The sequence below is a fragment of the Athene noctua genome, chromosome 5 (genome assembly GCF_965140245.1).
Source record: "Athene noctua chromosome 5, bAthNoc1.hap1.1, whole genome shotgun sequence".
NCBI lineage: Eukaryota > Metazoa > Chordata > Aves > Strigiformes > Strigidae > Athene > Athene noctua.
In genome coordinates this window covers 48534800-48562186 of record NC_134041.1, presented here as the reverse complement: position 1 = coordinate 48562186, position 27387 = coordinate 48534800, and the positions used below count along the sequence as shown (strand labels likewise).

Below are 27387 nucleotides of genomic sequence, written 5' to 3'. Positions count from 1 at the left end.
GTTCTACAGTCATATTAGCTTAGGAAGTTGACAGTGCTGTTTCCCAACTTTAGTCCTATGACTGCACTAAATCAGAAAAGTATGCGTAAGTGGTGCCTGTGTCTGACATTATCCTCACTGACTATTATAAAGAAAAGATGTATAAACCAATTCTCAAGTATGCAAAAAATGTTTAAATTTTTTTTTTTGCAATTACAGAATCATGTCCTTCAGACTCCACCTGCATGTAAACAGCATATTCTGGGTTGATGTGCATAAAATCAACCAAAAGCTGTGAGACTACGTTTACCATCCCTGTATCTTGAGCTTCCTTTTTGTAATGCTTGGAAGTCTGGGTTCAGTGTGGTGCTAATAAGATCACGTGGCTTTTAGCTGAGTAGGCTATGGCAGTTTGGACCCTCTCTTTTTAGGCTCTGGATAGAGCAGGGCTGAGTCCCTCCCAGAACACGAAGAATATACACAGTCCTACTTTTAAAAAGCTGTACTGTCTGCAGAAGTTCATTCTCACATCACTAATTTCTCCAGTCTCGTCAACTAGAGAGGATCATGAACTACTTTGCTAGAAAATTCTGTAGGAAGAAAATTGTGATAAGAAACGTAGGTAATACTTGGGGAGATTACATGCTTTTGAGTCTAAGAATCAGTTCTTAAGCACACTAGTACAGGCAAAGGCCTTCTAGAGATGCAGTTGTTTGAATAAAACAAAATAATGTCTGGGTGCTTAAATATCTAATGGCACTGACTGAAAAGGTCTGACAAATGCTCAAATTGGATCATTCTATTAAGATTCTTGCTTTATATTTAGAAAAACAGATCCTTATTTCCTCTTCAAAAAGCTGTGATCTAGTAATCACATTCTTGCCAAATTCACTACATTCTCCTGCAGAGGTATCTATACTTAAAGGCAAGTGGATTATGTTTATATTTCATATTTAGGCCCTGATTCTATAAACTGATTCAAGCTTCACTATGCAAGTCTACAGTCCAGTTGATTAAAGCTGGTGACTATTCACTTGCATCAAGCTTAGTATGTACGTCCATGCAGCAGTATATGTATATATGTAACAGACACCTCCTTACATTTTATAAAGGTGTATAAAATCAGCAGAGAGCAATCATCATCCTTTACTGTTGTTTCATAACTTGTTGCTATTTCTAATCTGGATTGCAAGAGTTCCAAATCCTATAGTCACTACCAAACGCTAAGAGATTCTAAGAGATGAGATTTATCTCAGATATAATACCTCAGCTTGAGATTGCCAGCTTTTTTTTTTATTATTATTTACAGTATCAACACATACATATATTAAAAAACAAAACAAAACAAAACAAAAGAACCTCAAAATTTTTCACTTTCAGAATTTTTCACAATTGGAAATGAATCGAGCTGTCTGTTAAATACATTTCAAGAACATTTTTCTAAAGTAATTGATAAACCATGCTAAAGATATCATACAATATCTGACACCTTTCTACATTACTACAACCTGTATACACTTTGCTGAGTTTTTTTAGTTGTGACTGTTTTCAACACTGTGATAAGTTTAGGTTCTAGAGTCTTAAAGCTAGAAGGTTTCACCTATCAATTTACTTGGCAAATCTCACTACATTCCCCAATCTAATATCCTTGGTAGGCTTTTAAGAATAAAAGGCATAATACTCTTAAAATAATTTTTTATCACAAATGCATAGATGTGAATATGAATTTTTGACACGGTATTTGGCTTATGGGAACTTGTTGATACATATAACACATAGCCTGCTCCTATCATCATCATGCTGTCTAGTTAATAATTCACATTTAAATACAAGACCTTAGTTGCCACAGCTCAGTAGGAATAAAATTAAGGAGATTTACATTTTCCTGCTGAGAAATCTGGAATGCTGTCTAGTGTTTTATCCTTGTGTCTTTTAAACTTGTCAGAAACACTGGTGCCATCATAACCTTCCATGTCAGGAACTAAAATATGTATTTTGGGGTTAAGTCTTCCACTAAGCAGCAACTTACCAAAATCATGAGAGAAATGATTGTTACAAAATACAACAAAAAGAGATATTTCTTCACTGCATCTGTTGTTCTCCACATTTGTACCAGTGAAGCAAATTCCCCCCCCCCTTTTTTTTTTTTTAAATACCAGTGAATTGTGTAAAAAATGTAAGAACAGTTGAAACCACTCAAGGTGAGGTATTGAAACTGCTTCTACATAATCCTAATGAATTAATGAATCCTAATGAACTAATGATTTTTAGTACAGAGAGACCCAATAATATTCCTGAAAATGACAATTTTTGGTACAATTAATATGGTGCTTGCAAAACCATGTAACAAAGATTATCATAAAGAAGAGAAATGGGAGGTATACTGTTTTCCTGTATATAGATCACATACAGTCACTTTTTAATGAAGGAAAAAGTAGCCCCATAGTTTGTCTGGAGTCTAGAAACACCTGTCCAAATCTTTAGAAACATAATTTTTACTTAGTAACAAGGTCAATACTAATAATTTTAGAGCAAACATTCTCACCATGAACATGACCTCTCAGTGATGTCATTGTCCAAACCACTGTCACTGATGTAAACAGGAGCCAATTCAAATGGTACTTAGTGCCCGAAGAATAATAAACTTGTAACCACTTACAAGAATACTGTAAGTAATTTATTTAGCATTAAGATCCCTACTTCTTTGATAAGTGACTCTTCTTGAAAGCCACAGAATACAGTAACATTAATCAGACAAGATGCAAATATTGACAATAAAGAGTGAAAGGCAACTACTACTGCACCACATAATTTTCTCCCTCTGTTTATGATTTTATCATACAAAGTGCTGAAGAGCCACTAAGATGATTAAGGGATTGAAGCATCTGTCATGAGAAAAGGCTGAGAAAACTGAGGTTGTTTAGCCTCGCTCAGGGTGGTTCTTATCAATGTGTATAAATACCTGATGGGGGAAGTAAATAAGAAGGAGAAAGAGACTTCTCAATATTGTTCAGTGATGGGACAAGAGGCAGTGGACACAAACTGAAACATGGGAAACTGCATTTAAACATAAGGGAACAAAATCCACTGTGAGGGTTGACAAAAGCTGGAATTGTGCTTTGTGAGGCTGTGGAGTCTCCATCTTTGGCAATTTGTCTAGTTGACCCTGCTTTGAATAGAGGGACTGGACTAGACAAATGGACAATGAGGTGGATGGAAAACTGGCTGAACTGCCAGTCTCAAAGGTTATTATCAACAACATAAAGTCCAGCTGAAGGTAAGTCACTACTGGAGTACCCCAAGGGTTGATAGTGGAGCCAGTGCTGCTTAACATCATCATTAATGACCTGGTGATGGGACAGAGTACATACTCAACGATTTTTCAGATGATGCAAAACTGAGAGTAGTTCATACACCAGCGTGCCACCACTCACAGGGACCACAAAAGGCTTGAGAAATGGGCCTACTGGAGTCTCACAAAGTTCAACATAGGGAAATGCAAAGACTTGTACTTGCAAGGCATAGCTGGAGACTGATGGGCTTGAAAGCAGGTTTGCAGAGGAGGATCCGGGTGTCCTGGTGGACATGAGCCAGCAATGCACCCTTGCAGTAAAGAGGTCCAACAACAACCTGGGCTGCATTATGAAGAGTATTACCAGCAGGTCAAGAGAGGTGGTGAGACACATCTAGAATTCTGTGTCCAGTTTTGGATTCCCCAGTAAGAGAGACATGTACATATTGGAGCAAACTTAGTGAAGGGCCACAAAGATGACTCTGGGATTGACATCTATCAGAGACTGAGGGAGCTGGAAGAGTTTAGCCTGCAGAAAAGAAGGCTCAGGGGAGATCTTATCATTGTCTATAAATTCTTGATGGAGGATGGAGGGAGGAATAAAGAACACTGAGCAAGAGTCCCAGTGAAAGGACAAGAGGCAATGGACACACATTAAAACACAGGAAATTCCATCTAAATGTCAGGGAAAAAAAGGTCTTATTGTGAGAATTATTTACCCAGACAGGCTGCAGAGTCTCCATCCTCAAAGATTTTCAAAACCCAACTGGATAAGGTCCTGAACAACCTGCTCTAGTTGACCCTGCTTTAAGCAGGGGTGCTGGAATAGATGACCTTCAGATATTCTTTCCAACCTCGGTGATTCTGGGATCCTGTGAAATACTAACCAGAATTACTCAGTAGGTTTGGAATATGCTCACTACATCCAGTTCTAGCTCCCTGTGAACAGAAAGTGTTAGCAATTCCTGTTGAATATGAAGTGTATCAGAGGTGTATGCCACGGTGAATGCTGGGGTCTTGTCTCACAGCCGTGACATTGGTCCCTTGTGAGCGTGCAGCATGGGTACTAGGGATACACCCAAGCATGCACTGGCTCTGTCACCTCCTTGCCTTCATTATCCTATGTAATCCACTGTGGTGAGCACCATAATGTAAACTATACAAAAGCTGCTTCATTTTCCTAAAAATCATTGCAGATCAGTATCATATTACACAGCAGCTTTGTGTCCATTCCCATTTGCTCCATGACATGTCTAAAAACTTTAAATTATGAAGAGGCTACTGTACATGCTAAATAATTTCAAGACAGATTTACCATTACAGTAAGCTTTCTGGAATAGTGCATAACAGCAAAATACACAGTCCTGTTAAACTGGGTTAATAGCTGCTTCACATGTCCCAGCTTCCCTCTTCTTCCCCTTCATTCAAGTTTTTCCCTTTCTCCTGCCCCTTCTGCATTCCTCTGCTTCTATGGGTTGATGCATTTCTTAAGAGGCACCAAATTTTAACTCAAAATCTGAGGAATAAATTTACCTGTTCACTTCCAGAAAAATAATTGTCTTTTCAAAATATTACAGCTTTGGGGTAGATGTGTTACTCCATGTCGCTTATGTAACTGGAGTCTAAATCCTTCTTGAAGAAGAAACTCAACAATCTCAAACTGCAGAGTATGTCCTTCCATAGTACAGAAGTCTACTCAAGTTTTATATTCAGTGCACTACTCATCTTTTGAACACCCATAGCCCAATTGTCACAGAGGAGAACTGAATTCCAAAAGTGGGTAATTCATGCAGGACATGGGCTCTCTGTTAGAGGTTGTTCAGGATGAAAATGAGGGTAACTACATTTAGGGTCTGGGCTATGTATTACCATTATCCAGCCCTAAGAAAATCTGTGCAAATCTCTACTGACTCAAGCTTTAATTATGTTTATTTTTTGCTTTTTGTAAAGCACCAAGGAAATCATCTTTCTTAGGAATTCTGGGGCAACTGTCAACTAGTATTGCCCAGCAAAACACCTTTGTTGAGTGAAGCAGCCACAGAGGCATGCCTTCTGGTCTTCTGTGGGTAAAGGAAGAACCTGTGTATCATAGGGCAGGGAGGGCCAAGGGAAGATGGAAAAAGCTTGCTTCTACAGGGGAAGAAATCAGAAGAAAATCTAAAGGTTGACTGCAAAATTTAGTAAAGGAGTAAAACAAAAGCTGATCAAAATAAAACAAATTTTTTGAAAGGGAAAAGCATATCTACTCTTTAATCAAGCTAACTCCAGTAATTATGGAAGTGAACATACAGAATGTACATCAGCCACACAAGGGTCCAGGGCAAGCTGGGTCCCATTTACTGAAACACCTAACACTATTTAACAAATCTCGCTAGATTACACTTAGTGCAAATATATCCATTCAGCTAATATACCTTCAGCTGCAGTGGAAATATACCCTTTGAGAGTCCATCTGGTCTAAAGAGTCTCCAATCTAAACAGTGTGAAGAAAATGATGTACTACTGAGCCTGTTTTACACAGAGTAAAATATTTCTAGCTGATTTCCTAATAAATTTCTGATGTCAGCCACACACAGAGACATGACTGCCTAGGAATTAAACTTCCAACACTCAAATTCCAATACAATGTGTTAATCCCATTATTCTTCATCTGAATGTTCATTTGACAGGCATTTAAACCAAAAACCTAATGTCTGAGGTGAGAGACTTTATTTTGAGAAAAAATAGCCATATTGAACACTTAACATACATATTGCCTTCATATTGCTATTGATACTAGCTCCTGAAAATAATCAAGATATCTGCAGTTAAATATAGAACAGGATTGGTAAGGAATTAAAAGGTAAATCACATTTTTTCAGCATATGGAGCCAGGCATAAGATTTTGCAAGCTAAAATATTTGAAGATAAAAAGATGGATTCTTCAGAATTTAATACCTTATATAGTATGTGTCTGTGTATTTATAGATACATTATTTTATGCACTTGCAAAATGGGAGTGAAACAGAACATTATGTTTTAATTGCATTTTTGCACTCAGTTTTAAGCAACAGTAAATGACCACTTGAGATGACAAAGAATCAGACCCATCAACGCATCTTTCTTTTTCATATTAAGAAACATCTCATGAATGTGAATATCACTGTTTACACAGTCTAATCCCTCGCAATACCACCATAATTTCCTAAAACAAGTTATTTTTATGTCTCTGTGATGTAATTAAATGTACTTTTACTTCTGCTGTGATGAAGAGGTTGTTGGTTAATACACATCTAGTACTGATAGAGTGTTTTACAGCTACACATTCATTATTAAAAAGGAAATAAAAATGCAGTTATGCTCATTTCCAAAGCAACAGTTAATATTAACAATCGCTGAAACTGAAATACTGTCTCACTTTATATTTCTAATTAACTGAAAGTATTTTTGCTTGCAAATAGAAGAATGTTATTACAGATTCAAGCGCACTCACGTATCATACTCTGCATCAAGGTTTAAAGATAACATCTCCATGATTGCACTCTTTGCAGCACGGTTAGAACTATACTTGTAAACTACTCTTAATCCACACACGCACAAGTACCACAATCTCCCAGTAACTAGGAGGGAAGATGTCAAATAGAGGATACCACCAGTGTCCACAGGGCACTGATAACTCTGGGACAACAAAGTGTCAGTCCTTCTAACTCTTGTAAGCATTCCTTATTTCACCACTACATTATCTAACAAAAAGTGTGCTAGAAGCATGTGGATGCTATTAAGAACTGAAGTGGTCCTCTGGTCTACTGCTTTATTACACCTCTTAGTCTTGAAGCCACAAAGATTGCATTATAATCCCATGGATGTTTCGTTATTTGTGGTTAGGTTGTGATGACCACTGCACAGGCAGAAATTGTTCATATGAAAATGCCACATTTCCCTTCTTTTCTCTAGTCCCTTCCCTACACCTTCCAAACCCAGGATGGTTAGATACTATAAGTACCTTCTACTCTGTCTAAAGTACTTCTATATTTTATAAGCATTCGAGCAAACTCTTCACAGTGGAGTCAGTGACTCATTTCACTAATGTTATGTGAGCAGAGATGAGGAAAGAATAAAGTTTTCATGCAATATTTAAACATTTTTATGGAAAGAAAACTGTTCACATGAGGAATGCTAGACTGCTTATATCCCTACAGACTCCATGTCAACAAAAATAACAGCAACCTTTTTGCTCTGTTCCCAAAACAGCACTGCTAGTAAACCTGCAAAACTCTCAGTAGATTCCAGCAAAAATTTCAGTTTCACTAGAGACTAATGCCAAATATGATCTTTCAGATCTCATTTCTCTACAAAAGGAATGCATTATGTTAGACAGGAGTAGGTGGAAACATCAGACATTTAGGCAAAACATCGAAAAGACTCTTGCACAAGAAAATAAACACTCCAGTTTGAGAAAGTTGGGCATTATGCAATGCACACAACTATATAAATAGTCTGTTTTCTGCAGTAAAAGAAATGAAACAGAACACTTACTGACCTAAGTACAAATTTGTGTCCAAGACAAACCTGAATTCTTATTTTTCGAGTCATTCAAGTCTTGAGAAACTTCAGTGGGACACACTGCTTAAATATGTACCTTGAATATCTTTGATGTGTGGATTCCCTTCTCAGTCTGAGTTAGAAATACTTATTATCTCCCACACCATGAGAAGTATGAAATGTGTTCAAGAGCAGTACGGATATCCATAAAAGACTGTCTTCTTCCTTCCTCACAAATATTTTGTTCTTCAGATGCTATCTATAGGTTTTCATAGTTTAAGTCTCAAACGCTTCCTAGGTCATTCTTATAAATAACTGCACTGGGCTTGGCTAGCGTAGAGTTAACTTTCTTCATAGCAGCTCATATGGTGCTGTGTTTGAGATCTGTGACCAAAACAACACTGATAACACACTACTGTTCTAGCTATTGCTGAACAGTATTTGCACAGCATCAAGGCCTTCTCTCTTTCTCACTACCCACCACAGCAAAGACTGGGGTGTGCACAATAGGTTGTGAGAGGACACAACAAGGCAGATGACCTGAACTAACCAAACGAATATTCCATGCTATATAATGGGCCATATAAAGAGGGGGGTTTGGGCAGGTTAGCTGTCTTTTGCTTGGTAACTGTCTGGGCATCAGTCTGCCTGTGGGAGGTGGAAAGTGATTGCCTTTGCCTCACTTTCTTGTGTGAGTTTTCTTGGTTTTACTCCTCCTCTGTCCCACAGGAGGCTGGGGTGTCAGTGAGTAAGCAGCTTGTGGTGCCTAGCTGCCTACTGGGGTTAACCCACAAAAAAACCATAAATGAGATTATTAATACTGTCCAACCTTTCTGCTGTGTTGTCCAGTGATGTGTGAGTAGGTATCGAGGGTTTATGCACACTTGTGACATGACTAAGCCTGTATTTGTGTTACAACCAGAGGTATGCTGTCCCATTTCTCCATGGACAGATACAGATGTGCATTGTATGACATGACCAACAACTCTGCGCTGTGGAAAGAATGTGGGAATGGGCTGGGTGCCAGATGAACTACTTAACCTAGAGAGTACCCAGCTCAGTCTGTAGTTTGCCTATAGGTCAGTCAGCTATATGAGAATAATTTTGTGTAATACTATACAGTGATTATGTGTTGTCAACATAAACACTTTCAACATACTTGCCCCAAAATAAAGAAAAAAATAAAATCTACCAAAGCATGGCCATCTACTGCACATGCTTCTCTCCTTGGGGACATAATATGTTAAAAGCATGTGACAGATGTTAGGCACATTGTTTAATATACTGCTGGAAGATGTTTCATTTATATGGCAATAAACACGGTGTAAGAAGCCATACAGAATAATGACATGATCTCATAACAGATAGATATTTATATCAAGATACTGACTTTTTTTTTTTTAGAATAGGAATATACTAGGTACAAATGATAGTATTTCTGGGTGCCATCTCACTGTTGCTTGGTACTTTTACTGCACTCATAGTAAAGCACCATTTGTATTACCAAATATTCTTAATGTCCTCTCACTGAGCAAGAAAATGCTGCATTACATCAAAAATAAAAAACCTCTTGGCAACAAATTTTTTATACAGAAATTTTAGGGATAAAACAGAAATCAAAATGCACAGGCTGTAAGTTAGAAGTTGTTGCAATCAATTTTCCCTATTGACTTTAGGGGGATTTGAACCTGTGGCTTTAGGCTCTTAAAATAAACACCGCATCACTGTCACATGTATGAAAAATGTATGAACACTGAAGTGTACTGCAGAACTAGTGTAATCTACTTGTTATAGCAAACTGAGTATCTCTTACAGGGGCTTAAAGATTACTGTACATCTGAGGCAAAGCTCTTTCTTGCATACCACTGCAATATAGTACAAAGATGACTCAAAGAATGTGGTAATTAACAAAGATATTTATCAGCTATAACAAAATACTTCTTTTTCTAGCAGCAGTATGAAAAAAATCTGCCAAAATGAAGAGAAGAAACCTGAAACATAAGAATCCTAACTTTTTAGGATTCCTAAGTATCTATTAGTTCTACTTACACAACATACAAGGAAAGCTAGGGCATACGCTTCTACACAGCATTTATTTTCTCCAACCTTATTGTTTGCAAAATAAATATGAGATGTTCACTCAAGTCTGGCTTTCTTCTTTCAGAAAGAACTATTCTGGAACGCTGATCTTGGACCATTCTGCACCTTAGCTAGTTTGCTTTTATCGGTTGTTAAAACAAAACATCTTGTCTACGTTTATTTTTAAAGTACATAAAAATATAAATGGAGAAAGGTTTAATACAGAACAAATAGAGAACAGTATTTTTACAGAAAACCTAATGGCCAAGCAAATATCTAACATACTTTGAGACCAACATGTTATGCAAATACAGTACGTAGCTCCCTTGTATCCAAGGGATATCTTTTTCAGAGCTACAGGACTAGCTGTTGCTTTACTTTCCATGTACTTTTTGAATACTACCCACCACACAGGAAGACAAAAGGTCATTTAAATTTAAATAGCCAGGTATTTTACAAGGGACCCTGTCATACCTTTATAAAATGCTGACAAACCACACTAGATACACTGTTCTTAAAAATGTCTCATCTGTCTAATAGCATCCTACCGCCTTCTTGACATATATGTCCTGTTCTGCTTTTACTGAATTAGTAATCTGAATTCTGGTGGATTGCATGCAGAACATTCTTTGCCAGGGCTGTCTATAATTAAACATTCAAATGTTACAGTAACAACTGACTGACAACTTTTACTGTAATACATATTAAGTGAAAAAAAGACCACTGTGATCATCTAGTCTGAGCTGCATTAAAAAACCCACAAACCATAGGGCTTGTATTAATTCCCACATGAAATTCAACAGGTTATTCTGACTAAATCATCCTTCTTAATTTTCAAGATTACCAGCACTGAGAAACCTACCACAATCATTAGCAAAAAATAATAATGTTAATAATAAAACCCCCTTAATTGCAGTCTGAATTAGTCTGATTTTTATTACCTCGTTTGCTAAACTGCAATAATTTGATTTTCTTTTAATCTGCAAGACTAAACTATCTGGTTTTGAATATCAGTTACTTTATCTCAAATGTTTCCATTTACTTTACCAAAGATAATAGTAAGGGATGGCTTCTACTGGCTGGAAGTGCCACCTTAGCTTTACTTTTACTGAGCTGTGCCTCCAGTCTTTCATGATAAACCGTGTGTCCCAAGTCCTGTGTCATTCCTTTATGTCTGCAATTGGCAGAACCAAGTTCAGTATTTGAGTAGTGATCACAGCCTTAATAACCACAGAAGAACTGCTTGATATTCCCCTTCCCATTCATCCAAGACTACCTTCATTCTTTTGACTCCTCTTGACACTGGCAGCCGATTATACCATGACCCTTCAAAATTCTCTTAGAAGTCCGTGCTTTGTGAGGGAAGAATAAGGCACTCTGTATATAGAACCTACAAATAGTTTCTACATAGTGATTTCTCTTTTGCTATTTATCCTATTCTTCTATTTTATTATCTCAGATCTTCAAGAGATCTGGAATATGCCCATGGAAGTGTATGAAACTATTTGAACTCATCTAATGTCAGGGAGCTTAATTACATTTATATGGAATACATAGAATTACCCCCACAGGTTTTTTCCTAGTGTTCCCCTCATGAACACCTAAACACCATGTACTTGATTCCGCAGTTTCAAGCAAGGAAAGAATTGGTAGAATATGAATGCCTAGCCCCCACCCCGTATGCATTCTTTGGCTCCCATCTCCTTTCTGATGCTTTTTTGATTCACAGTTAAGCTACTCTAGTCTAACATTTAAATCAAATGTCTACTGTAGGGAAATCACAATTATATTAGGAATACTGCCAAATTATATCTCCATTTAATTTCTGCTGATGCACTTGTCCTTATTCAAGATTTTGTGTCATCTAACTAAACTTCTGTAATGACTTTCTCCTCTCTCTGCTCCCTGTCCTTTCTTCTGGTCACCCTGAACATAGAACTAACAAACTTCTAGCTGCAGCATTTTATACCAGCTGAAGCCAGTACTTAGCAACAATGAGACCATAACTTGAATTTCAGTTCAGTGGGCACTACATGGGTGTTTTTATATAAAAGCACCTAGGATATGGGCCTAGAAAACATACATGGCGACCTTGTAGTCTTCTGACTTGCACTTACAAAGAGAAAGCTTTTGAAATTTTATCAGTAAGTCTATCTACATAAGACTAAAAATAATCAACCCATTTCTCTAGGATTAGGTGACTGATTCTAGGCAGTCAACTTGTAATGCAAGTATACCTGGTTTTAGCCTGACGAGCTTTCACATAGCCAAATTCTAGAAATAATTACTCATCAAAAAATGCAAATTTAATGCTACAGAAGTAAAAAAAGAGCAATTAAGGTTTTCTACAATTTAAATAAGCTTTCTTGGGTTTTAAACATAAACTGACTTCAAGGATTTGCTTCATGCAAATTCAGAGGTCTAAATTCAGAATTTCTACCGTAAGTATAAAGGATTCAAATTGTGGCCCCTTAAATTAGCAGAAATTCTTGCCAGTGCCTTTTCAGTGGAAATATGGAGCCAGAAATAGACCAAGGTATTCTCAGTGTGAATACTGATACAGTGTTATTTAAATGAGTGGAAGATTTCAACACCTTCAGTATTAACAAAATGAATTGCCTTTTGACTTCATATTGTGGAGATGGAAGTATGCATCTCAATAGTACTTACATATGTTTTTTTTCCTTCTGATATCTTAAGGAGGGAAAAAATCATACTCAAAATATTCTTAACAGTGGCAAAAAAATCTAGTACTAGAAAGTTGCCCAGACTTTTTGGCTAGTTTTCATACAAACAAGTTTTCTTATATGTAAGACACTTCAACATTTGGATAAAGCATGAAAAGTATCTTAGTGGATACAACGTACAACAGAGTAGGAACTACACTAGTCTGAACCCATTTAAATATAGTTTTTCTGGTAAGAAGTAATCTTTGCCTGGCCAGCACAGATTTGGTAGAACTATTTTACATGCTATACTCTATACTAAGTGAGGTTTGTCCTCCAGAACAGACAGTGACCTAAATTCCAAGGAAAATATTTAGAATTTCATACCAGGACTTGTACTCCAGATTCTTCTCCACAATCCCTCTGTGATTTGTTTTCAGTGTATGCAAGTTTCTTCTTATTCTGAAATTTATCTTCTACTTGGAGTTTCGATCAGTTCCTTATGCTTGTGAGATAAGTGGGTACATGCAAAGAAAGAAAACAAAAGGAGACAATGAAAAAATAAAGCTTGCTAACTCAGAAACATAAGTGTTGCAGAGAAAAGCACAAGCATGAGCCCTAAAAACCAAAAGAGTGCAAACATATGTTTTACATAGACAGCAACTCCAGCCCCCCAACTGAAAATATTTAGCACCTACTTGCTCACAGGAAAACAACCTTGAAAAAGACTCTTAGTGGTTAAGTCCGGTAGTCTCTTCTGCAGGTAATTGCAATGCAGCTCACTCCTGCAGGGACCTCCTAACTATGAAAGTACTTCTAACCAGTATCCCACAAAGAACTGATCCACTGCCTTTCCTCTAGAGAAAGTACAGCCTAAACATCTCCTCCTGCATCTGTGCATGGTCCAAAAAAAAAAAAAAGTACAAGCTGCTAAAGCAACTATTCTATCACAGTTCTCCTTCTATATTAGTAGCACTCAAAAAAAGTTTTGGAGCTCCTGCTCTATGCTCTGTTTCCAGGTATACTATACTGATTCATTTTGGAACATGGTGAGACAAAAGCAGCAACTGCACAGTCAGCAGCTGGATTTCCCTGCTCTCTTTAGCTATATAGCTTATATGGAATCGCTGCTTTCCTGTATTTGGTCTAGGTCCAGGGACTGCTGCAATACAGGGCTGGTGTCTTCCAAGTGTTGCTCATGATAACATGGTAAAATGAGCAGTGATTATCAGTTTTTTCAGCCACTATTTAAAACCTGTGCAGCCCACAAGATACATAGAAATGAGTGACTAAAATGAAAAGTTACTATAGTTTAGCAGCTAAATTAACATATGGGACGCAATGTAACACTTCATGTAACACTCCTGTCAGACATCTGACTGAATAATCACAATCATTAACGCCAACATTTTACCACTCACTTTTAGAGCAATACCACACTAAGTTGTCTGATCTACTCTGACCTACAAAGAGCTCCTGCAGCACAAGCTCCTGAGACAGCTATCAATACAGGATGCTCAGCAACGTTTACGCTTTTCTTACTGGTAGGAAAGCACAGGAATCAACATTTAAACGTCAATGTAGGTTTATTGCTCTGAACAAGGTAAATCTCACCCACTCCAACAAGCAGGATCAATAACATCTCACTGAGGTATAAGAGAAAAGAAGGTTCTGCATAGTACAAGTTTAAGTATTGTGGGCTTCTCTCTATTATTCTACAGTTACACTAGTTCCTTCCTTAACTCTGCCTGTTTCTTCCCACAAATACCGTATTCAGAACTCATCCATAAGATCACTGTCACAGCTTCCTAAAAAAGTTTGTTTGTTTGTTTTAATAAAGTATTTTTAATTAGTTTTTTTTGTTTTGATGACAAGAAAAGCTGCAAGCTGGGTCTACTAGCAGTGAGATATGTCTGTGTTGTAAACTGACTATAAACCATATTCTGGTGTTACCATGGCACTGAGTCACAGCTAATACACTCTGTCTTCATATTACACTAACCATAGGCAGATATCTTCTCAGTTTCTTCAAGCTCAGGCAGCAGGAGATTACATCTGCTTAAAAATCACATAGATGTGCCCCAATGCATATTTAGATTAAGTAATAAAATAGCGCCTTTGTACCTCCAAGCAGCACACCCAAGCACATTTATGGAAAAATATACCTGTATGACCAGTGCCTCTCCCCGAACCCAATTTGTCTATTACATTTCTTTGTGTAAATACACAACCTTTAGGCAAAATCAATCTCATAAATGTCCATGAAACCAAACACAACAGAACTCTGTATCTAGATGGGCCTTCTGAGATCACTATCACTTCAGTAAAATTACCGGCTCCAAAAGAGTTGAAGAAAAAAATCTGTGCCTTCGCATATGTGAACTGTAACACTGGTTTTAATACTATGAATGCGTATTTCCTACCAAACAACCTAGTATAAAAGGCAGTTATGTTTTGTTTTGTTTTTTTACTGCCAGGTGGTTGATACCACACCCCTCCGCCGCCCCCCCCCCCCCCCCCCCCCATTCCTCTAGTATTTCAGTGCTCCCCAAATAGTAAAAAAAGTATCTTCTCCACAACCTATTCAACCAGACAACAGTGCCAGCCATAATTTACAGATACAGAAACAGGAGACATAGAAGTCGACGTCCAAACTGTCCCAAGTACTCTTTAGTTCCATACACCTGATGTAAGTTTTAAGGTTCAATTTTTCAGGACACTCACTCTTAACAGTAAACAGCTCAGTTTTGCATGATTTTAGTTGTATTGGTGATGTCGGAACATGGCAAATTTGCTAAGTGTGTCTTGCAACTGTTACAAATTGAATGGCCATCTGTGAAGTGCTGACCTATATTACCTAATATAGGTAATTAATTAAACAGTAATTTAGCATCCAAGATAGGCAGAAACTTGTCTTCCAAGGCGGCATTCAACTTCCCTAAACTGAGAACAATTTTTGTCTTCCTGAATTCCTCTGCGCCCATTCTACACCCTGCTGCAGACAACTCCTACCATTAAATAGCCAAACTCTTTGCAACTGTGCAGTGAATAAGGGGGTGCTGGGGAGAAAGCCATAAGAACAGAAATGAAGAGCACTACAATGGATAAATTATGGTCACACCAACAGCCTAAAATAAGAAATGTCTTAACATTTAAGCCCTTTAGCCTTAAAATAGATATATTAGAATAGTCTAATTTTTACACTTAATCATGCCCAAACTACAGGAATTCTCCTGCAGTCAGTATGACTCTGTGTAGTGTGAGTTGTCAGGAGCTTGACTTCTGCACCTGCCCAACAAACCTCACCTGTATGAATAAACAGAAGCAATACCCAACGAGCAAGCACCGAAGGGAAGAGATGGGTTTTTTTTTCCTGTTGTTCTCTCTGCTATTTGCTGATAGCAAAGGAAATAAAAGGCTTAGGAAGTATGCTCTCTACTGCTTTTGCATGCCCTACCTTCCCCTGAGCAGGGGACCCTTCCAGACAGATCACTCAACATCCATCTCCACATTTCCCTGTGTCTAGACCCTCCTAATTTTCTAACTTCCTTTACCCTCTGATACTTGGAAACAGAAGCCACTTGCAAGTCTCACTCCTCTGCAGAGCAGTCACCTCTTCTTTGTCCTTTATGGTATCCATGCCCCTAACAGATAAAGCAGAGGTAATCTCCTCCTTTTTAATACTTGTATTGGAGTCCACATTGGGATTCAGGAAGGAACAATGACAGGGAAAATTACAGTCAACTACTTGGCTGCAGATGCTGTCTTTGGAAAATGTCACTACCAAAATCTCACCAGACTCTTCTAAGTACATATATAAACTTAGGGGTTTTTTTTTCAAAGGCTTATATTTAGATCAAACACTGTTCTATTTTCACAAGAACAGGAAAAAATACATTCGTAATACAAGGGCAATAATTAAGCCAAATCTGGATTCCTGACTTAAGGAAAAGGTTACAAAAATTTGATTAACTGGGCAAGACGACAACTTTTCCCTAATCTTGTTCTTGGAATTGTTTAGTAACTGACAATTTTATAAGCAGGTCTATGGTAACTTAACTACAGTAAGTACAAGCAGTACCTGTGGTTAGGCTTTCCTCTATCTACAGGTATATTCAATATTGGCATAAAGTCAAATGGATCAACTGAAGTTTAAATTACAGCAGTTTTCATCAGCTAAGGCTAAAGTTCTAAATTATTTCTATTTTTACGGATTCTACCTTGGGTTCATGAGACACAAGACACTTCCTTTGAAAACATACAGTAAAAATGACATGGTAAGCAGCTATCATCACTGGTAGGAAATTTCTTTTCAGTCAGCACATTACCTGTCAATGTTACCACGTATTACCCCCCTAAAAAGATGGAAACAGTAAACCCAAAGGCCCAATGTTGAGCAGATCTTTGAAAATATTCTTTATATATCAGAGAAATCTAGGTATAGGACAACTAGATGGGGGAAGCCAGAAGGGTTCTGCACTGCCAAGAAAAGAGTCAGATGCAGAGTTTGCAGCTAGTAATCCAGAACCAGAGAACATCAAACTTGCTCCAGTATCTCATGTCCATGTGACCCAAACTCATTTGTAGTGCAGCAGCCTAATAAGTATCTAAGAAAGGAAGACCAGAGATTACCTTAAATAAATATTAAAGAACTGCTTTCTTGATGTACACTGTTCTATTCATGATGTTCTTTTGTCAATGTAATTACATGCGTATTAGCAAGACCTCTAGATGCCAGAATGAATTAGATGAGAATGTTTTTCATCAGAAGATTCCACCTCTCACTTCTCAGTCCTGATCACCAAGTCAAACCTGGAAACAAGGATTCATAGATCTTCTAGATATCATAAATGATAGACTTACTCAAGATATTGCCTCTACTGCATGATAACACTGCAGCTAAAGCTTTCAGTGTTCTGGTGGTAATGACCTGTGTTCTTTTTGATCATGATGGAGCACTCCTTACAATTTCTCCCTATACTAATATCCCCCCTGTTTTTGCAGGTGATAACCACACTTTTCCCTCAAATTAGATATTTGATTGCCATAATACAATAAACTCAAAACAACTACTCCCAACTTGTCCTAACTCTTCAGTTAACTGAACAGCAGAGCTGATCTAATGGACTGGTTGTATCAAAAAAAGGGAAACACCACACTTGAGCCTGTTGATCCATCTGTAAGTCCATTTAACACAGTAAAAAAAGTAGAAAACACAGTAAAAACAGCAGAAACCTTGTTTTTATTAGTTTCTTGTTGGGCTAGTTAAACTTAATTTATTTGGGGGTTCAACAACTGCCAGGGCTCAGACAGCATAAAGGATTGTAGCAGCACTTCCCTTGTTCAATAGCAGTGCCTACAGATGTCTTCTGAAACTACACCCTTAGTTCAAGGTTTGCTGCTACTGAGACCTGAAGAAGGGCTTGTATGCCCAACAGTTTGTGTGGTCTTCCCTATTGTATTAGTTAATGTAATAAGAGCTATTATACCTTAAGAATCCAGGTGTTATAGAAAGGCTCCTCTCTTACAAACTTGTAACTGATTTCATCCAGCTTCACACTGAATTTACTGGAAAAGATCCTCTGCAATTATTACAAATTTTGAATTGTAGACTAATCCCATGCAAATTTATGTTCTACATTTTCAGCAATGAACACACAAAAGTTACACATCAGTAGTAGATTTTAAACACTTGCCTGTGTGAGGCACCATTACTGAGTACATTATTTCAAATAAATCCATTTGCATTCTGTGATCACTGTCCACACAAAACACTTGCAAATTTTGGTAAATGTGTATTTGGGATGAAAGCATGAAAATTTACTGTATCTATGATATATCAAAAGAGTTAAGATGGAAAGCTGAAAAATATTGGTTTGATTAAGTAGCTCTTCAAAATCACTTTGTATGCAAGGAAATTCTACAAGCCAGAATCAACCAAGAGTACTTAGTCAAAATATCATTTATATCATATAAAGGGTCTTTTGTCTCTGCAGCTAGTACTGATGATTCTTCAAAAAAGTAAATAACAATTTTATAAAACCGTGAAAGAAAGAAACATCTTTAACTTCATTCAATCCACACATTGGCTATTTAAGATCTGGTCTTCCATCTGAAAAAAGTGTTTTCATTACAAAATTAATCAAGAGCCTGGTTTCTTACATATTCCATTCTTCTTCTTGAGGGAGGAAATAATATAATTGCACTTGCTTTAATTAGTGGTGATGCATCTCTAAGAATCACTCAAGACTTGTATCTCAAGATCAACTACTTTTTTGTGGCAGAAAGAATTCATCTATCTGTCAGATCTGATCAGTAGTAACTAGCACTGAAATGTACCTTCAGAATATTTAATTTTGGGATTCTATTACTTTAATATGCTTTGTTAGTACACAAGGATTTTAAGAGATGTAACACAATGCAGAAAGTCATCTGAAAAATTATACCTAAGAAACTTAGGTAAACAGATAATCCCAGCACATTTTACATCCCAAAGAAAAGTGATAATTTCTCTTTCAGGGACTTTGAACACATACTGGAATAATCTCATAAACAGATTTTCCAATCCAAATTAAATTCATAAGGCAGTAATATTTTACCAGTATTGTTTAAAACAACTAGAAAGCAAAATGCAGTCTTCTGCTATGGAAAGGAACTCCAATGCTTTTTCTTTATTCTACACAGAGTTTCAGATTCAGGAAATGAATATCTTGTTATAAGTCATGCCATCAGTTTTACATTGTATTATTATGTCGGCAACTGCTAAGAAGACTCAGTGTTAGGTCTTGGACAGCTGCTTTTATGAATCGAGCCCTGCTATTGATCAAGGCCAGTAAGCGCTATCACTGTACTGACAAAGCTAAAATAGGAATTATGACCATACAAGTAATTTCAATCTGCAGGTGCTTCCCTTCTGCATCATGAATTCACAGACTATGAAAAATGCAGCAATTAGGAGAATGTCAAGACTGGAAATTGAGATTGTTCCCTAATAGGAACTTTTTCTTGGGTTAGTGAAAGCTACAAAACAACTGGGGCAGAATACACAATACAGCCTATGTTCTTGTCCTATATTAGGGGCTTTTTTTAAAAGCTCTTATTTACATAAATTATCCCAGCTTTAAAATGACTGAAAACAAAAATGAAACGTCTATAGGCAGATGAAAACACAAGAATTAATCTAAGTGTGTTCTCATGCATCCACACTACCTGTATGAATACCTATTAAAACACTTTGATTTCTTATATGATGGTAGAAACACGTTTAAAAAATGTAAATGTTAATGCATATTAAAATGTTCCATTTTATAGTTCTAAGATAAATCTTGGATATTCTAATTCTGCAAATTAGTTTGTCAGCTGCAGCAACTGGGAAATATGTTACTGTCTCATAAAAAGTCATAAAATCATCTATATGATCATACAACTTCTAGTTCACAGTTGTTGCAAACTACTGGGTATTGTCTTGTTTTGTTCGGTAAAATGGAATTCATTAGTACTGACTGAAACTGTTACAGAACAATTATATTAGTCCTGAAAAAGTAATCCATGAACATGAATACTTTTAAAGACCACTGCAAAGAGAAATGAATATAAATGTACCAGGTAACACTACACTGAAAATCCATATATTTCCTATACTCTGATACCGTGTCAATGTGAAATCACCCTTGTAATTACAAGGTGAAGATAAATTGCCTCTCTTGTCACCAAGTTATAACCACAGCATTTGGTTCTTCAGGGAAGAAGTCAACTGTAGCAGTTTCATCTGTCTATAATCAGTGTAAGCAGTCCCTAACTCCACATCTCTGTGAAGGGAACCAGGACAGCTCAGGTACAAAAACTGTGTGATTCCAAGTCCACCACTAAGCAAACCTCTACTCAAGGTACCACAGGGTATTTTGGCTACAGGAGAAACTCACAAATAATTTTTGGTTTTCATTTTTTGAAGGACCAGAAGATACTATGAAAATTACAACCAATCTATCCCTTACCAAAGTTCAACACATTTGAAAATTCCTGTGAGATTTTTCCTGCTGAACTATGTTAAAACAAAACGGAAGTCTAATTTTTCTTAGGGCCTAATTTTGCTCTTGGTGGTATTCATGGTCTCCCTCACTGGAACTTCACATGACTCACAAAAATGTGAATTTAGATTTTTTATTCTCCTTCATTTGTACTGTTGTCTATTTGGAGTCATATTTTACTTATAGAGTTGGTCTTTGAACAAATGTTCTAGTAAAACCGCAGAATGCTTGTTTTGGTTTTTCTTTTCACTGAGATAGAAAGATTCAAGCAAAACCATCTAAAATGAAAACTATGATTTATTACTTATTTCCATAGAGACTGGAAGCCAAATCAGCACCACAAATTTTACAAATATGGAATGAATGTCAAAGTGTTCCCCAACAGCTCATAATACAAAAGCTAAGCGGTAACAGGTGAACTAAACAAGTGTGCAGGGTGGAGTTTGGAAGATGGGAATAATAAACTGGATGCAAGCAATTCTACTGCAATTACAAACTACTACCCTCCCTGCTGGTATCAGATTGTACTCACGGATTCAGCTGTCTGCTATCCATAAGCACAGAGCCATAGATTTTTCTGAGGAAGCAGATAACTGCCAGAAAGTTGCCAGAAACAATGTATCTTTGTCAGAAAATAATCTTGTAACGCTGCCATCAATAATATGCATAGAATGAATCATACCCATGAATCAGGAGAAAAACATAGCTTCACCATTTAGATCCCAACACTATTTCTTGGTACATCCCCATTAGTGATTTAGCGTGTAGGAAGTGTTCTTTTAGGTAAGAATTTGCTTTGAGTAGAAGTGGTATGACTACAAAGTGGTTTTCCTCCTTTTGGAAGAACCAATACTGAAGCTGTGCACAAGGGGTCACCAAAGGCGCCCCATCTGCAGTGTGGATTCAGCATTCAGCAGTCGTTGTTCAATGCCCATGTGGTACACTCTGCAAAACGACTGGTGCAAACTCAATTGCCAGTGAAGATTCAACATGGGAAACCAGTACTTGAACTGTAAGAGACTGCAACAACTTCTGAAGCCTGGTGCCTCCCTCTTTGTGATGCATCAGTCACTAATATAACAGTGTTTTAAGGAAGTGAAGATCCTCTCAGTAACTTCAACTCTCATCTTTAACCTCTTCCGAGAAATTAAGTCTTCTCATCTTTTCCTAGTTAGGTCCTTTAGAAAAATAGGATTATTATGGCAAATTAGCAGGCTATTTTTTTTAATTTCAGCTAAACTTGAACACCTATAAACACATATAATGCATGTGTCATAACACATATAAAACAATGACAAACAAAGGAAGAAAATTATTCTGTAACAGGAAAGAAATGACCAATGCACAGTAGCAAATGAACAGTTTGGCCAGATGTTAGAAAAACTGCTAAAACACGTATGAATTCAGCTATTAATAATGGGATAAATGGTTTCAGTTTTAGGCAAACAGTCAAAATGACTGGAAAAGGGGAAACATAACGCATTTTTAAAAAGGGAAATAAAGAAGACCTGGGGAACTACAGACCAGATGAGTCAGTCTCATCTCTGTGCCTGGCAAGATCATAGAGTGGATCCTCCTGGAAACTATGCTAGGACACATGGAAAATAAGGAGGTGATTGGTAACAGCCAACATGGCTTCACTAAGGGCAAATCGGTGGAATATGGGAAGAGCGACTGACATCATCTACCTGGACTTGTGCGAAGCATCTGACACTGTCCCACATGACAACATCATCTATAAATCGGAGAGACATGAATTTGACAGATGGACCACTTGGTGGATAAGGAATTGGCTAGACAGTCACACTCAAAGAGTTGTGGTCAATGGCTCAATGTCCACGTGGAGAGCAGTGACAAGTGGTGTTCCTTGGGGTCAGCATTGGAGCCAGTGCTGTTTAATATCTTTGTTGGCGACATGAACAGTGGGATCGAGTGCACCCTCAGCAAGTTTGCCAAAAGACACCAAGCTGTGTGGTGCGGTTCATACGCTGGAGGGAAGGGATGAGCCATTCAGAGGGACCGGGACAAGCTTGAGAGGTGGGCACGTGCAAACCTCATGAAGTTCAACAAGGCCAAGTGCAAGGTCCTGCACATGGGTTGAGGCAATCCCATGTGCAAATACAGGCTGGGCAATGAGTAAATTGAGAGCAGCCTGGGGGTATCAGTGGATGGAAAACTGACTATGAGCCAGCAGTGTGCACTGGCAGCCCAGAAAGACAACCGTATCCTGGGCTGCATCAAGAGATGCGTAGCCAGCAGGTTAAGGGAGAGACCCCACCTGGAGTACTGTGTTTAGCTCTGGGGCCTCCAGCATAAGGACATGGACATGCTCAAGCAGGTCCAGAGGAAGCCATGAAGATGATCAGGGGGCTAAAGCACCTCCCTTATGAGGACAGGCTGAGAGAGTTGGGGTTGTTCAGCCTGGAGAAGAGAAGGCTCCGGGGAGACCTTACAGCAGCCTTCCAGTACTTAAAGGGGGCTACAGGAGAGAGGGGGAGGGACTCTTTATCAGGGAGTGTAGTGATAGGATGAGGGGTAACAGTTTAAAACTGAAAAAGGGTAGGTTTAGGTTAGATATAAGGAAGAAATTCTTCACTGCGAGGGAACAGGTTGCCCAGAGGGGCTGTGGCTGCCCCCTCCCTGGCAGTGTTCAAGGCCAGGTTGGACGGGGCTTGGAGCAACCTGGTCTAGTGGAAGGTGTCCCTGCCCAGGGCAGGCATGGTTGGAACTAGATGGTCTTTAAGGTCCCTTCCAACCCAAATTATTCTACAGTTCTATGAAAATTATTTGTTTCACATGTAAAAGCTAATACTGACAGCTGTTGTGACCACAGTGCTCAAGTAACACTATATATCTTTCATTCCAGAAGTGTCCTACACATGGCAGTAAACAATTTTTATTTTATAAACAATAATTAAGATAGAGACAGTAACACTGGTATTTCCCACATGCACCTAGATATACGCAGTCTTGTCATAGCACGGTAGAACTTGCTGCCCATGCTATACCTGCTCTGCTCATCATGGGCTTCAGTCTCAAAGTCTGTCAAGCTGTTACTTTTCATGCCACTACATTTACTGGAAAAACACAATAATCAGGGAAATAAACTTCATTGTAAAAAATGTCTAAGGCACTATCTGCCAACATTCAGATCAGTTACAACTCTAATATACAAAGCAATACACCTTGGTATAGTATCAACTTTTTCTAACCATTAATGTTTTAAATACCGAGACTAGTAATAGAAATTAAACTTCCTCCCAGACAATTTTAACAAATGTTTTTAACTGAGGAATAACCCCCATGCTAATGTGCATTTGGTGCAAAGTTTTCAACAGATGAAGAAAGGATTCTCTTTTTCAACACCAGCAGTATGCCTTTCTACAGAATAGTTCAAAACTTTGCTCGGGACTGCTGCATCTGTCTAGAAAGGGTCTGTAATGCAAAAACTGCAAAAAGGAAAGAATTTTATTTTATTTTTCTATTGTTAGCCATTCGGTTCTAGTTGAGATAGCTGGAAGGACATATAAAGATGATGTTGGCACCAGTCTTTCAGAGCACAAAATCTAAAAAGCAGGTGATAACTTGAACGATTTTTTGAGCAAAGTAATATTCATTTCAAATAAACATTATAACTTCATCTCTCTTTTTTTGATAAAAGACAGTGTAAGATTTGATATATATTCATAAATTTATCATGCTAAGAACAAAGCCTATGTATCCCAACACAGCAAAAACCAAGACACAAAGTTCAGACACTCCACTTTTATCTGCATTGCCCTCTGCTGTTCTCAAAGTTCTGCTGTGCATCCTACAGTAATCTGCTTATCAATCCTAAAAATGGAGCTGCACAGAAGCAACTTTAAACCAATCCATTTTATCTCACTTTAATTTGCACATTCTGCAGGCTTAAAAGTGAAACCTAGAATTTTCACTTCTACTTTGAAGCCTAGAGCACATACAGTGCAGGCAAAAACAGCTGGAGCAGTCATGAGTCCACTTTCAGTATTATTTGCTTTACTGCTTTCAGCTGAGGTTTGGGCAGACAGAATGCCATACATACTATATGTTTCTATCTCCTTTGTAAGAAAATTAAATAAAAAAGGATTCATTCTATTTGACTGTTGATCTAAATGCAAATGTAAAATTATATTTTCCCTGTTTGTTCTGACTGCCCAATATACCTAACTTAAGAGAATCTCTACTACAAACAGCACTCACAGTTGCATGCAGTCTTAACTTGGTTAGCTTTTGATAGTGAGGTGTTAAAAGTCACACAATGAACCCCGAAGTAATACAGTTTTCCCACACTCAGCTGTTCCAATCCTGTAATTAATGCTATAAAACTGTTTTTGAAGTGCAAGTGCTCTCAGTTCTAGACAAACAAAAATGGTAACATGCCCTTTCTCTCCAACAGTAACAAATACCCAAATCAATCCTTTCCATGACTGATTCCACTGCTGTTTGGAGAATGGCTAGAGGTACAAACCAGGGGCAGTGACATAAAGTATACCTGATGCCAAAGGAGACAGAATGGTTTACTAGTAAGACATACAAAGAACTTTACCTAACACTCATACTGTAAAACCAAGTGTATGTGTAAAGCACTACCACTGTTGTAAACAGTGACTTCATTTCTTGACAGTGGCAGATATGCTGAGGAAAAAAAGAGGAATTAATCTTGTAAAATTCACAGATCTGCCTCTGTACAGGAAGAGATAGACTTGTCAAGAAAACATGGAGGATGGAAATTCCACTTTGGAACCAAGTCAGAGTTCAAAGAAAAACTATATATAGCACCCAGCCTCAATTCCATTTCAAACAGTAGCAGGCAAGAGGACCAGGAACAGAAGTCTATCTAGGTACAATTTTAACATGTCTATTAAATAAACTGGCTTAATTTTTTTTCCAAATATCTATTTATATAATTTTTACTCGAACAGAGACTATTTTTGCCTAACAAAACTAAGCAAACCAAACCCCACATTAAAAGCATCTGGGATCTGTCTCTGGTTTCAGGGTATGAACATAGTCTGATTGGGGGGGGGTGGGGGTGGGGGTGTGTTTAAATTTTATTTTAAATGAATACACTTTAAATAACAGATTTAGTTAAATCTTCCCATTAACATCCCCCTTTTGAGAATTTGGCTACAATGAAGGGTAGCAAGTTGCTACAGAAGGAGGTTACCATTGAACCACTGATCCAGAAAAACTGCAACTGAGTGTTGCAAAACTTTCACAGTTTACAAACTAGCCCCAGGAAACGGTGGGTTTCTGAGCACTGTCTATACTTGTTACATCCCATTGCATATCAGAAACTGACACTAACCTTTCACTATCTACAGTAACAACTCCGCTCCCTCACAGTTGTGTGTGTGTATGACAGATGATTCACTTGCTTTTATTCCATGGAACTTATGATTCATTCAATCGTCTCCAGATCACGTTAACATACTAAACATGCAGATAAAGAGAGCAAAACCAAGTTATCAAACTTTGTTATGCTCAAATGGGGGGGGGGGGGGGGGGGGGGGAGGGAAGAGAGAAGGAAAATAAATCAAACGTGCGGAGAGGAACCAGAACAAGTTATGTTTCTGCTCAAAGGCAAGGTTTGTGAAACACACCCAACCCACGTGGAAAACGAGCTGCCGTATTTCACCGGCGGGCTGCGAGGTGAGCTCCCCGCCCTGCCCGGGCCGCCCGCTCCGCTCCGGGCCGGGGCTGCTCCCTCGGCTCCGGTATATGGCGCGGGGAAGGCACGGCGGACCGGTGTGCCCCCCGTCCCGCCCCCCCCCCCCGCCGCCACGCAGACGACTTGTGCCTCTCCTCCTCCGGTGACATCTTATATAATAAGCCAAGATAATCACGACGGAAGCGAGCCAAACTGCCACGGAGCATTAGCCGGGGATAATTGCCCGCAGGAACAGATGCTTTGGACCAGAACCTACTCCTCGCTAACTAGCCCGCCCAGGCGCCTTGCTAGAAAAATCCTCGCGGGGTGGAAACGGCTCCCGCGGCAGCCAGACGCGAAGCGCTCGTCACCCAGCCGCGCTGCGCGCCGGCCCCCTCAGGAAGCGACAAGCATCGCGAACGGCATCAGCCTCTTCCGAGCGCATTCCGCCGTCCCCGCCGGCAGCCAGCACCGCCGCCCTGCCCTGCCCTGCCCTGCCCGGCCCGGCGTCGGCTCCCTCCTTCGCGGCGAATTGGAGGAGAAAGTTACTCGGCGGCCCCTGCCCCTCGCGGCCCCGCTCCCCGCCGCCGCGCAGTTCAAGAGCAATGTCACGTTCAACAACTTGTTATGACACATGATTCCCCCCCCGCCTCCCGCACGCATCCACACCCCGCCGCCGCCCGGCGGCCCCCACCCGCCCCTGCCGCCGGCCTGCGCGGCGGGCCCCTTACCTTCCCCCTCGAGAGGCCACGGGCACCCGCGGGCGTGTGCGGGAGTGGGGTGCGTGTGGCGGCGCGGGCGGCGCCGGCTGGGCGGGGGGGGGGGGGGAGGGGAGGGCGGCTGAGGCGGTTGGGCGGCGGGAGCGCGCGCCTCGCCGGAGTTGTTGGCGGGCGGCGGGGGAGGCTGCGGGGCGGCGCGGGGAGCGGGCGGGAGCGGCGCGGAGGGGAGAGCGGGGGGCGGAGGAGTTTCCCGGGGCTTGTTTACGCATTGCCGCCCCGCTCGGTGCACGCACTTCACTCTCTGATTGGACACAAACTGGGGCACAGCCTGACTCGGGCGCTGCGGGCCCGGCGGCCCCCGGCGCCTCTCGGCCGCCGCTGGAGACCCCGCTGGGCTGCGCCGCGGCGGAACACGGGGCGCGGCGGCGCCGCC

At 39.3% G+C, this 27387-nt stretch overlaps 1 protein-coding gene across 2 annotated transcripts in view; it reads right to left on the bottom strand.

Annotated features, from left to right (window-relative positions):
- PCGF5 (polycomb group ring finger 5) overlaps window positions 1-27068 on the bottom strand; it is a 71148-nt gene extending 44080 nt beyond the window's left edge. For both annotated transcript variants that reach the window (XM_074907427.1, XM_074907429.1), the window contains exons 1-2: window positions 26967-27068; window positions 12925-13042 (exon numbers count right to left, since the gene is read on the bottom strand). The gene's annotated coding sequence lies outside the window, so the exon portion shown is untranslated. The remainder of the gene's footprint in view (window positions 1-12924; window positions 13043-26966) is intronic.
- Window positions 27069-27387: the final 319 nt, after the last annotated feature.